The 14,171-nt window shown below is 36.8% G+C and overlaps 1 protein-coding gene and 1 long non-coding RNA gene across 2 annotated transcripts in view; one reads left to right on the plus strand and one right to left on the minus strand.

The window, feature by feature from the left end:
- hpse2 (heparanase 2) overlaps positions 1-14,171 on the minus strand; it is a 52,759-nt gene that overhangs the window by 32,207 nt on the left and 6,381 nt on the right. The gene's annotated exons all lie outside the window — the stretch shown is intronic.
- LOC146374914 (uncharacterized) lies at positions 5,417-6,394 on the plus strand. The gene is made up of 2 exons (XR_014802023.1): positions 5,417-5,619; positions 6,137-6,394. It is a non-coding gene; the product is annotated as an uncharacterized LOC146374914 (long non-coding RNA).

The raw sequence follows: 14,171 nt of genomic DNA on the forward strand, positions 1-14,171 counted from the left end.
TGATGGAAGAGATTTGCTGCAAATCACCTCAACAATGGTGCGTGTTATTGTACAAAACTGTCCTTTACCACAAAATTTAATTTAAGTTGAAGGATCAGAGTTTTAACACCGTGGAGGAGATCCAGCACGTTGCAGATCAACACAGTTCTTGATCTAAAAACAAGCATCAGTCCTGGAAGCGATCGTGCCATTCACGTGGCCATAATGGAGATAGCAGTGAATTTTATAAAAGGTGAGATTTTGCTTTTTATGACTAACGTGGATCACATAAACCTTCGATCGCACCTTGTTCGAATAACATTAAATGTCTGGTTTGGAAATGCATGATAAGATGTCAGTTCTACAGCAAGCTTTAAAATGACATCATCATCAGATTTCTCCAGCAAAACAACCTTCAGTCCCATGAGATTTTTACAGCACCTAGTATGACAGAGATGATATTCCTGCCAGATTTTCAAGGAAATGGACACAGAAACATTTTCCAACTAATCACTTTAACAAATCACATCATCAAAAGTCCTCTCAACAGTCTTATGCTCTGGCTAAGTTTCATGATGTTGTCTGCTGAGAACCTAATGCTATAACAAATTGAGCCTACTCTTCATCTGAAAACATTTTTTACTCCATTTGCTTTCCATCTACACAAGGACTTATTGGCAGAGGCTTGCATGCAAGTGAGATTTTGATTTGTTTTATTATTATGTTTTGGTCAATTAGTCTGTTGAGATGTTTGCGGTTTAGAAAAATGACATTCTTCTTTAGTGCTCTAACACTTGTGGCGGTACTTTTAACCGATGCAAAAACCATATTGTATGCTAAAATATTTGAATTCAATCACACATATTTTTCCAGTTTTACAAATAAATACCATTTCATTTACACCCAGTGTAGGAAACCTCAAAAATACATTGCTGTGTCAAAATATTACTGCAAGTTCATCCATCAGAATAAACATTTTTAGCATTAGTGATTTGATTTGCACCATTTACCAGAATATCCTTTAGAAAGCAGTCCAAGTAATGTCTGCTCACCAGTAATGCTGATGTACTGAATTTATTTTAGGATTTACTTTTTCCCCTCAAATCTTGATCCTAGATTATTTAACCATTAGAAACAGTGTATGACATTAACCCCATGAGGGACAAGTGACAGAGTCATGCTAAGAAAACAAATAATTAATACATAATTAGGATTTTATAAGCATTGTTTTTTGTACCTTCTTACAGTTGACAGTAATGTGCTCTGTACATTTTTCAGATCCTAAACATATTTTTAGTAACATAATTACATTTATATTATAAAACACAAACGGAAATATGACTGAACTATAACTATATGATAAAATCTAAATCTTTACCAAGTGTGTAGAAGGACTATGCTTGTACATGCCATGCAGTTTAGACAGCTTACAGTGTCTTTTTCAACGTTTCAGTAAAGGTTGCCAGTAAAGAGAAGATGCTCAACATCTGGTGGGACTAAGATGTTTACATTAGAACTTCAAAAATGTTTCATGTTGGGGGATAAGAAAATCAGGAGAGATTTTAGAAGATAAAAAGGCAATGCGTCTTGTAATATCTTCAGTATTTACTCTTAAACGCTGGAGACAGCTGTCCTTCATTTGCTTACAACAAAAACAAACCTCTAACATCACCTGAATCCGCTGGATTATTCTAAATGTTTATATTGACAACATTTTATGAGTTTGATCATTTTTAACATAAATATGCACTGAGACGTTGGCTTAAAATTTTTACCGCTGACACAAGTTAGACTAAAAGCAATCAATTTTTAATATTTCTATAATTAACGTGTACTTATTTTGTATACACATACATATGATGAGTGAAAAATTAAAACTCAAGGCAAATCTAAAAAAGCATCAAAAGATGCCAGTTGCTTAACATTATAGCAGAATCAGCTACGGCTTTGCTTCAGTGTTGAGATTCTAATGTTGCTATGAATGCACAGGAGTCTTGGCTCAGCTCCCATGTCTCTTCTAGACCTACAGTAAAGGAGTTTGAAGGCAGCAGACTTCAGCAGGGGTAGCCTAAGTAATGCAGAGCCAGGCTATTAGTGTTGTGAGTAGGGCATGCTGGCTCAATCAAACCCTGGGTTCCCTACTCTGCCAGCGGACGGACCAGGCCAAGCCAAAGCCAGCCAAACATCTGCTCCTGGTTAGAGGTGTCGGCTCCTGCCATTCACAGCAAAAGTTCAAAACCTCAGGGAAAGATTTCACTTGGCCTCTTCTTGCCTGGGCCACTGCAAGCAGTCCTGTACTCTCCCTAAGGGAATGCAGGTCTGAGGAACGTACCACGAAAATTCAATTCCAGTTTTCCTTTCCGTGCTTCGCTCCTTTGACCGAGGCAAATTTCATTACACACTTATGGACTTATAAAATTCCTTTAATAACAAAGTGCATTGTCCCACAGACCAGGGTTCCTTTAAAGCCAAATCGCACCAGAGCAAAAGGGCTTTGAGGCCAACCATCTATAAGAACTGAGATGCTTTAATGCATGAAACACACTCTACTCCAATTTTTTTCCCATCCTTTTCTTTCTATTTTCCTTCTATCTTTATTTCTTTACAACACATAAACAGTTGTATAATATGGTTAAGACATAAAATAAATAAGTTAAGTGGGTTGCACTGCTTAAGTGATGAAAGGCCATAAAATATCTTACATATTTCCTCTGTCATCTTGTAACAATCAATCAGCTGGCATCTAATAAAATCTCCAAATAAAAACCCAAAGCACCAATTACTGGATACTTAAGCCAATTAACAAAAACAGAAACAAAGAGAGACTCTGGAAAATGAGAAAGAAAACAATTTGGTCACACATCTAACATTATGCCTCTATTACTCTTCTAATGAGCCAAAAAACTTTACGGAGGTGACTGATTTTAAGTTGAAGCCAAACCGCTATCTGTTGTTGGTCTCAGTAAAAGTAGGTTACCATCCTAACATTCAAGCATAAACTGGCTTCCATATGTGTCCGTCCAAGTTCCTAATGTTTTTTTTTCTTTCTGTTTTTTTAGAGATTTACAAACAAACAAAATACAGGCTCTGACAGTGATGTGGGTTCTGACTTAAAGACTTAGACTCAAGGCTCTATCTGATCAAAACACACAGCCCACCGTGCTTCTCTCACTCCAGTTTACAACATTTTTCAAGTGTAAACAAAAACCCACACTGTAATCCATTACTCCCTAAAGCTGCTCAGTGATCAGAATCTTTCACAATAAACAGAAATAAAAACAAGCAACAAAAAAAAGGAAAAAGGGGAAAAAATACAAAGAGACTATTCCCTTGTGAAGTCTGTTTCCTTGTAAGACTTTTTAGCATTTTCCTGCAACTCTGGATTATGTTGTTTGAGCACTGGATTTGTTTGTTTTTTTTGGGATAAAGTCTATGAATCATTGCTGTGGAAGGTAGCTGGGCACCTGCAGTTTTAATCTTTCTAGAGGACACGATACTCGGCTTTTGTCTGGATTTTCATTATAGAGATCTAAAGGAAGGAAACAACTAATGTTGTTTATAGGTAACTATATTGAAACTATCCAGAGCATGATTTGACATACTTGAGCCACTTTCTTTGCAAGTTAGAGATGTACTTGATGCATACTCATGTTATATATCTACAGACTGTATTTAAAGGATGGACATGTCTCAGGGTCTGAAAAGTGAAGCAAATGTGCTTTAAACCTGCAGCATTACTAAAGGACGTGGCGTGCACTCGTACTGTTAAAAAACATAAGTCAAATTCAGTCCAAGAAAAATGACCCTATTAATTACTTAGGGACAGATTTACTGAGGAATTAGTGTATTTCAAATGCAAAAAAAAGACATGCTTTCTTTTACGTTAAATACTGGCAAAATTGCATGCATGTTGCAAGCATTAATAAATCAGTTTTCAATACTGATTTATTATTTGCATGTTCCCACCTCCTTCATTCAATGTTGTTACTGTGTTATCTTTCTATTTTAAAAAAACAAAACAAAACAAAACAAAACAAAAAAAACAAACAAACACCAAACCCAGTTTATGCTGGTACAATTTAGTTTAAAGCCTTCTTCAGTACAGCATGATTTTTTTTTTCTTTTTAATTAGGCCTTTTAGACAAAAATGGGGTCTGATTTGATTAGTGAATGTGCTGTAATAGACAAATCTCCATCTTACTGCCAATCCTGGACTTGTCAGTCCATATTTCAAAATGTTTAAGTTGGTGTTTCAGAATAGTATTTTTACTAGCCACCAGGTGAAGTTATGCATATTATACATACAGTTTATGGTTGGTTGCACATCAGAACTTCAAGATAATAGATGTGTGAAAAGATAACTCCCAGACTGAATAATGCATGTATGTCATGCATGTCCTGACCTTTTTAATGCAGAAATATTGCTTTAAGAACAGCAGGATTTGCATAGTTCAGAGGCAGCTGTTAACAATGAACTGATATGATTCTGTAACAAATCAATGAGTGCCAGTAAAAGTAGCAGGTATATTTGGGGATGTTGCCTCAACACAGTAATTCTTTCTTTTAATTCTCACACTGAGGCACAAATCTATAATGGAGGAATTGCATTATACTGCTGTTTGTCATTTGAGTTGTGTTGGAAAACAACTTACAATTTACTGAGCCAATACTGAAGCCACTTAAAAAAAATCTGGCATCAATCTTCACTTTGTTACATCACTTGAATTATTTATTAAATATATGAGATCATTTTGGGATATGTGTGTCAGTGAGTAGATGGAAGAGGACAATAATATATATTGTTAAATAATGGGTTTCATAATCAAGAATATTATGCATTTTTTCATTTGTTTTGTTTTTTGTTTTACAAATAACAGGGTCTTCAGACACCACCTCAAAAACAATATATTTACACATAAAAATTTAGGAAGTAGCTTCTTTACACATCCCTCTAAGGCACCTAGATGTCCTCTTTTTATGTCCAGGTCAAAGGTCATGGACAGCCAGCAGCAAGGCCCCTGAAGCAGGTAGAACTTGCCCTTTATTTCCTAACCACTTCAACAAGGAGACACATACTTTCTCAATTACGGTGTTTTCCCTCCTTTCTTAGTGATAACAAGTTTTTTTAATAGTTTCCTAAAGGCAACTGTGATTTCTTTTAAGCTATGAAAATAGAAGTACATCAGAAACAATATAATATGGTATTTTTATAAACATGCCAAAAAAAATCATTATAAAAATTGACTGTCCTGATTTCCATCCATCAGTGATAACAAGAAATTGACACAAGCTACACAGCAAATTCAAAAGTGTTAAATGTTTTGGTGTTAGTAGTCTTCTTGCAAAAGTAGAGTTAATTTTACTCTAAGTAGAGTCACATTCTTTTAATGTAACTCTGAGGTGTAAAATGATAGTAGTTAAAATCGAGTGCTAAAAATGAGTGTTTCTATGTCAAATCTGGAGGTGTTACAATGGAAACATTAACTCTTGACCTCTTAACTCTGAACTCCTACAGGGGCTATGACACCAATAGAGTAAATTCACAGACTCCGCCCCCAGCACCATAGGCTCCAATCGAAGCTGAAGTGAAGCCGTTTCAGAACATTTTGCTCTACATATTTGAGTTGTTTGCCATGCTTGGTAAGTCATTTTTTCAAAGATTGTTTCAATTATTATTATTAGCTTTTACTTCTGTGGCTCTTTGGAGTTGAGACAAAGCTGTGTGGAAGGCATTAGCCATGTTGCTCGGTGATAGCATAATATTCTGTTTTAGCTAGCTGAAAGGTATTGTTTGCGGGCAAATACTACAGCCTTGAAAAAAAGCTTGCATGTGAATTTTCAGTCAAACCTTTGGTCAAATACACCTAAAACAATGTCTAGAATGTGAAGCAGTAGCAGACGTCCTGACTGGGTTCTGCGTTAGCATTTAGATCCCTCCAGAGTTTTCTGCACACAGTTTAGGTAAAAATGAAAAAGGTTGAGGTTTTACATTTAGTTCAGTATTACCTGTTGCCTGTGTCCTTGTCTTTTGGGAAAATACTTTACACAAGTAATGGCTCAAAAAGGATTCTTTTGTTTTTTACCGTGCTGCAATTGATTACAGGATTATTTGTGCCATTAATTAGTGTCAACTAATTTTTATTCAATCTCCACATAGGATATGCTTGTGAAGATGGAATATGGGGGAGAGCAGAAGTGCGTTGAAGTTCCACAAAGTGATGAATGAAGGACATGCATATTGTATTGAAGAAATAAGTGATGAGAATGCTGTTATTTGCATTTACCAGCTCACCTATGTCACACCTTTTGATAAACAAAATTATAATGAAAGTGAGAACATGTACACTGTTACATCTTTCAGAAAATGTTTTGAAATTGTGGTGCACAGTTCAGAATAAATGTTTTTCAAAAACCATTGTGTCTTTTTAGTAAATGTTTATTTCCAAAAGAAATTTCTAGAAGTTCAGAACAGTAAAATCCCCGCTTTTTAGAATTAATTAGAAGATAACTCTTACGTAGTTAAACTAAAATACTCTTTGAGAGTTAATATATAAACTCTTAACACCAAGTGTTAAATTATCAACTCCAGACAGATTTGGTGTTTAACACTAAATCAGAGTTAACGTACCAACTCTCCAAAAAGAGTTAAATTAACACTTTCTGGTGTGGACCCATATAGACACTTTAATAGTGTTGAAATCAAATCCGACAGTGTTAATTTGGACATGCTGGATTTGCTGTGTAGTGGGTTGTGAAAGATTTTTGGAAACGCCCTAGTTATTAAAGATGTTTTTGGAAGGGTGCTTTGAAGATGTTATTTGTGCTCTGAGGCTGTTGGGAAATCTAACACTTGTGAAGCTACTGACCCCTGAACATTTACAGGTTTGCTCAACCTTGAAGGCACAGTTTACACCACAGGTGTTGGCTTGTGCAATGGATCTTAAGTGCTGGGCCTGGCTGAGATGGTAAAAGATTGTTCTAGAGAAAAACTGGAGGTCTCACATGAGTTGAAATGTTTTATTCATCTTCAAGTTTTGCTCTCGTTTTGCTCTTTATACTTCTGTTTTGATCAGTCTGTTGGTTCACTTCTCACTCTATTCATTCCCCATTTTTTTCCCCTTCTCTCTGCTCTCTTATTCTTCACTCATGCTCTTGTTTTCTCATTTTGAGAGTTGAGAGCTGTGCTGTGAATCTCCAACTCAGCAGGACACCATGGAGTGATAGATGGCCTCTGACAAGGTCCAACACAATCCAACATATGCTCCAAATGAAAAAAAAGGAACAGAATTAAACAGGATTCACAAGTGGCCAAAGAAAAACATGCCAAACATGTATGCAAGCAACGTTTTTTGGGGGGGATGGGGTTTAGTGCACGATGACACAATAAGTTGAATATCCCCAGTGTTGAAGTATGAACACAAGTATGAACCAAAGAGGGGAAAGAAACAATTTATCCAACAGGAATAATGTGAATGATTATGGTTAAAAACCGTTGGGTGCAAATCACATTAGACTAGAGGAAGAATGTCAGTCTGAAAAGGTGGTAAGTAGTCCCATCCATATTCTGCAACTGTGCATATATATTATATATCTAAAGTTACATTTACCACTGCAACTAAGTATTACAGAAACGTTAAGCAGAATGTAGGAGGAAAAAAAAATAATTAAAATTATTCAGGTAAAACATATGAAAATATTTTATTTTAATTTCTTAATACAAAAATGTAATATAAAAGAACAGTGTTTATGTACTCATGATAAAATTTACTCAACTCCTTAGATACGTACTGATGACGGCTCAGCCCCGACAAAACTGTATTCTCTCGCTACAAGAAATAGCAGACACTTTCCTGGAGCACACACACGCATGTAGCAAGGTTGCCAACATTTGTGCGATGCTAATGAGTGTGTTAAATTCCAGGGTAAGTAGTTGAGAGAAGAAACATTAGCGTAACATTCTTAAACACCAAGTCAAATCACCTCTCTAAACAGCAGTTACAGCTTTTTAGCCCCTTACCAGACCCTATTTCCAGTGCAAACTGTACACACAATGAATACATATGGACAGGCACACACACAAACACACACACACACACACACACACACACACAGGGTAATCTCATAAATAACGGATGACAGCCTAAGAGTCAAATTAAGGAAATAAAATGTGTCTCACTGGTAATGAAGGAGGCATGTTTTCTGCCTCGGGATAACAACTTCATCTGGACCCATAAGGAGCTGACACATACACACACTTACAGTCTGTATAAACACACACACATATATTCAAGAGGTACCAGCATTCCAGCAACAGAGCCATCCCACTGGTACAAGCTTGCTCAAAGCAGTCAAGAACACAGTGCCATGATTTGAAATTTGACACAAAACGTATGTTTTCTAGAGCTCTGAAGAAAAATGTGGAGGTTGGATGTCATGCCAAACAATCACGGGAGAGGAAGGACTGCTTTCAAACAATTCCCATGCATCAGGCTATTAAAATGACATTCGTTTGCAGGTTGCTGGCACTTGTCTCGGGGCATATTGCAAACACATGGAATTACATGTTATGTCCATCCATGATTTAAACACTGGGTATTCTTTCGATCAAGGAAAAACAGACACTTCTGGATCTGTGTAGGCCATGTGGAAAGAGTAAGGAAAAAAAGTAGGCTATATGGCAATCAAAAGTTTGTCACGCTGAGATTACATCACTGGTGATAATTGTAAACTGACATGTAAGAATGAGAAAAAAGCATGTTATAAATTCAGCCAAACACACATAAAAAAAAAAAGGTCACACAAATTCACATGTAGTCATGTTCTGACTGAGCTCCTTTGTCTATAGATAGTTCACTACTTTGAGTTATGCTGTAAATGGCTCTGTGTGTGAAACTGGTTGCAGTGGTGTGCCGCAGGGTTTAAGTCTGGATCCAAATCTTTTCAGTGTGCACATGAACACGAATAATCTAATGATGCAAGTTATTTAGAGAATGGTTGTTATTACAGATACACTTAAAATGAACATGACTTTAAACACATCTGCGCTAAGATGATACACATGGTGACCGAGAGGACAAATGCAATGAAGTAAATCCCTGAAAGCCACAAAATATATATGAAAAAAAAACTACAAAGAAGGTTATGGTTCTGAACAAAAACCCAAAAGAAAAGAGCATGTGTTGTTTCAAAAGATATAAAAGCAGATGGGATACATTTTAAGCCAATAGGTAACTAAAGTGCAGAAAATTTGCTCAAGGTGTGCAAGTAATGAAGACATTAATAATTTTACTACTCACTTTAAATTTATGGTGTTTTTTTTTTTTTTGACACGTGGATCCCTTTTGTAACTATAAATCCTGTTTTTGTTAACTGGTTTTCAGGCAGGCCATTGTCAGACAAATATTGACTTTTGTAGTCCAGAAATCAAGTGTGTGCCCGGATTTCAGCGTGTGGATACCAACAGTACTGTCCCCAGTCTGGTTCTAATGCGCTTTCATAAGTGTGTGTATTGCATCTAATGTAATACTGCAAAAAAAAAAGCTATTATGTAAAACCTGAGACCAGAAAACAATTCTGAATTTCAAACAGAATTTAACGCTAATTTGGAAAAGCTTATTTCGGGGGGTTTTGGGTATTATCATAATAGGCTTTGTCCAGTTTGCAGTTACTGCTTGAATTGGCAGAACAACACAAAACAGTCCAATTTAAATATTTCTTCTTTGCAATAAATGAAAAGTTTAAAAATGCAAAAGAATTTAATTGAAATTTGTGAAATTACTATTGCAAAACCTCTTCAACACAAACTTGAGTGTGAGTGCAGTTTGAAGGCAGAAAAATACATAAAACTCACACTTGACGTATCTGTGAAAAGAAATGCTATGCTTCTGACTCCCTTAAGCTATTGGCAGGACAACACAGCAGGGTTCTAGCATCTCTTCTTTTAATAGTACAATAAAGTAAACAGTTGGGCAATACGTTGCATGAAAAAATATGCACACAACCTTTAATGTTTTTTCAACTACCTCCACTCTGTCCAAGAACCGCAATAGCTGCTCATATCTAATAATATCATTATGGATATATACAAATCAAAGCAGATTATATTCACTCTCCTGCTGACATGGCAACTGGCTGCAATGTAGTGTTACCGTGTGAAACTTGGCAGGGGAAACTCTCATAAATCTGTATTCAGCAGTGAGCTAAAGATGGTCCAGGTACTGAAGCAGCTGCAACACCAAAAACCAAATCCATTACAGTTCACGCAAAGTGTGAACATACTAACTGAGGCAATTTTAAACAAAAAGATAAGGAAGCCGTTGGAGAAACACTTCTGGTCACTCACGAAAGAGTTTAAAGCATACGATTAAGAAGAGGAGTGATAAAGGTCTGGGAGAAGTTGGTGAGCAGAACAAATACAAAGAATAGAGCATGTTTCCCAGTGCTGCGAGAAAATGTGTTTTGATTTTTTAAAAAGAGAAAGTTATAACTAGAGGCTATAGACAGCTGTGCCGGTTTGTTTTGATGAAAACATTTTCAAGCCATTCACAGATGTTCAGTGAATTCCCCGTTCTGTTCCTAATGTTTGTCTTTCCAGATTTTTAACATATTCCTGTATGTTAGTGTCTCAATACGCTTTCTGTCAAGAATTTCATTTCAGTTTTCACAGTTGTACTGCACACAGAATAGGAGTTTTTCGCACAAAAAATCCGATTTGATATCTGAGCTGGGGTGAAATATTTCAATATGTGTTTACACATTTGATGTGCAGTTTTACATCAAGTGTGTACACAAAAGTACAGCTGGTTTCACAAGCAGCAGTGTGTACAGTATTAATGAAAACAGTCAAAAGTAATAATCAAAGTTTGCATGTCCAGCCCTGTTCATATTTTCTAGCAGGCTTAGAAAGGCTATCCTCTAACTCTGTGGAACATTTGAGATATGCATACAGTGAAATTCTCCTCTATTCTCCCATATGTTGCAACTCAGAATCTGAACACTGACTAAGTCACTGAAACATACAGTCGTTGACAAAAAACCCTTCAGTTTTACATGTAGACTTCATGTTTAGGTAGAATTGTACACACGCCAAATAAACTACGTGGCCAAGATTTCATTTAAGCATAATGACCTTTATCAAGTGCACAAGCACATTTGTTGAAAAAGAATACATTACATATACATTAACATATTTCACTTTTCTGTCATTCTTCTCATGTTTCCTGGGGAGCTATGTATCTTTCTGTTAGCGGTTTCTAGCCTTGACTGTGCCAACTTACAGAGAGAGGCTCATGGTATTAGTGTCTGATCTACTCTCAGTAACGTTTGCGTATACCTAACAACTGATTAAATCCCGTAAACATTCATGTCACTTAATACTGCGAGTGTGAGATCAGACTAAGAAACAGAGAAAGAGTAGAGGCTAAATTGTGATGTCAGGCTCCAAACCATCTGCTAGATCATGAAGCCAACATTTGACTCATCTTACATTAAAATAATATTCTTAAGTGTGTCATCTCAGACCAAAATTTGATCAAATGAAGTGGTCATCTTTGTCTCACTACACTCAATTAAAACAAATTCATCTCTATGTACCATCACATAATGACTCCTCTTTGCAATAGTTTGTGCAGGGGACACTACTAATTTAAAGTCCTAATAACTTTACTCCTTCTGCAGTGATCTTCATTCTTAGCTTCTCCAACAAGCAACAGCTGGCTTTAGCAAGGACCACAAAACTGCCAGTTATCTTGGAGTTTGACATCTTGCCTTCATGAGGAAATCAACTGCTAATCAACTGCCATATTTCATCAAGATACTTCCTCCCCCGGTGCTGTAACTATTCATGCATGTAAACATAAAATAACCGACCAAATAATACTATTACCTCAGTGTCTGGGTAGGGCTGTATTGAATATGACAAATATTGATTTTATGCAGTTTTTGCAAAAGGTATAAGAAATCATATCATAATATTCATATTCAGTATTGCCTAAAGACAGACTCTGCTTTTAAATTTTAACAGTAAAGAAAACAGTGTAGCTTTTTGTATCTCTGTCACCACAATTTTATATATATATACACAGGGAGTGCAGAATTATTAGGCAAGTTGTATTTTTGAGGAATAATTTTATTATTGAACAACAACCATGTTCTCAATGAACCCAAAAAACTCATTAATATCAAAGCTGAATGTTTTTGGAAGTAGTTTTTAGTTTGTTTTTAGTTTTAGCTATTTTAGGGGGATATCTGTGTGTGCAGGTGACTATTACTGTGCATAATTATTAGGCAACTTAACCAAAAACAAATATATACCCATTTCAATTATTTATTTTTACCAGTGAAACCAATATAACATCTCCACATTCACAAATATACATTTCTGACATTCAAAAACAAAACAAAAACAAATCAGCGACCAATATAGCCACCTTTCTTTGCAAGGACACTCAAAAGCCTGCCATCCATGGATTCTGTCAGTGTTTTGATCTGTTTACCATCAACATTGCGTGCAGCAGCAACCACAGCGTCCCAGACACTGTTCAGAGAGGTGTACTGTTTTCCCTCCTTGTAAATCTCACATTTGATGATGGACCACAGGTTCTCAATGGGGTTCAGATCAGGTGAACAAGGGGGCCATGTCATTAGTTTTTCTTCTTTTATACCCTTTCTTGCCAGCCACGCTGTGGAGTACTTGGACGCGTGTGATGGAGCATTGTCCTGCATGAAAATCATGTTTTTCTTGAAGGATGCAGACTTCTTCCTGTACCACTGCTTGAAGAAGGTGTCTTCCAGAAACTGGCAGTAGGACTGGGAGTTGAGCTTGACTCCATCCTCAACCCGAAAAGGCCCCACAAGCTCATCTTTGATGATACCAGCCCAAACCAGTACTCCACCTCCACCTTGCTGGCGTCTGAGTCGGACTGGAGCTCTCTGCCCTTTACCAATCCAGCCACGGGCCCATCCATCTGGCCCATCAAGACTCACTCTCATTTCATCAGTCCATAAAACCTTAGAAAAATCAGTCTTGAGATATTTCTTGGCCCAGTCTTGACGTTTCAGCTTGTGTGTCTTGTTCAGTGGTGGTCGTCTTTCAGCCTTTCTTACCTTGGCCATGTCTCTGAGTATTGCACACCTTGTGCTTTTGGGCACTCCAGTGATGTTGCAGCTCTGAAATATGGCCAAACTGGTGGCAAGTGGCATCTTGGCAGCTGCACGCTTGACTTTTGTCAGTTCATGGGCAGTTATTTTGCGCCTTGGTTTTTCCACACGCTTCTTGCGACCCTGTTGACTATTTTGAATGAAACGCTTGATTGGTCGATGATCACGCTTCAGAAGCTTTGCAATTTTGAGACTGCTGCATCCCTCTGCAAGATATCTCACTATTTTTGACTTTTCTGAGCCTGTCAAGTCCTTCTTTTGATCCATTTTGCCAAAGGAAAGGACGTTGCCTAATAATTATGCACACCTGATATAGGGTGTTGATGTCATTAGACCACACCCCTTCTCATTACAGCGATGCACATCACCTAATATGCTTAATTGGTAGTAGGCTTTCGAGCCTATGCAGCTTGGAGTAAGACAACATGCATGAAGAGGATGATGTGGACAAAATACTCATTTGCCTAATAATTCTGCACTCCCTGTATATATATAAAATTGTGTAGGCACAATGCAGTTTTTTCCCATTAGTGCAGCTGTTTTCAGCTAGAACTATAAAAACACTGATTAGATGAGTTCTTTTTGTATTTAATGTCAAAGAAAACATTTCAAGAGCATTGATACTTCTAGAGTAAAGTAGAAAACTGCTTTTCCATTCACTCTCCTGCAAGCAGCTGCAGACCTCATTACTGACAATGTCCTCCTCTTCACTCTTGCTTCTCAGATTTCTCTGTTTTTGGAAGATTTTTTCTTCTGGTTCCTATTCACAAATACTGATCTTCTAGTTTTATATGACAAGAATAACACAGTATAGGAATTCCTAAATTGAATTGTGTTTATCCTTTGAGTATTCAATACATAAACGAGGTTTTCAATGTCCCAAGTTGAACGGACTGGCCGCTTCATTCAGTGTAAAACATGCCTATCCTCATGTGAAATCGGAATAGCTAAACTAACAGTAAATATAAGAGAGGTGTTGTGTTATGAAGAAAATGAAACTGATAGAGTTAGAGAAGAAAAAGTAAAGAAAAAAA

Source organism: Perissodus microlepis, chromosome 13 (genome assembly GCF_051167445.1).
Source record: "Perissodus microlepis isolate ML-2025 ecotype Zambia chromosome 13, ASM5116744v1, whole genome shotgun sequence".
Taxonomy (NCBI): Eukaryota; Metazoa; Chordata; class Actinopteri; order Cichliformes; family Cichlidae; genus Perissodus; species Perissodus microlepis.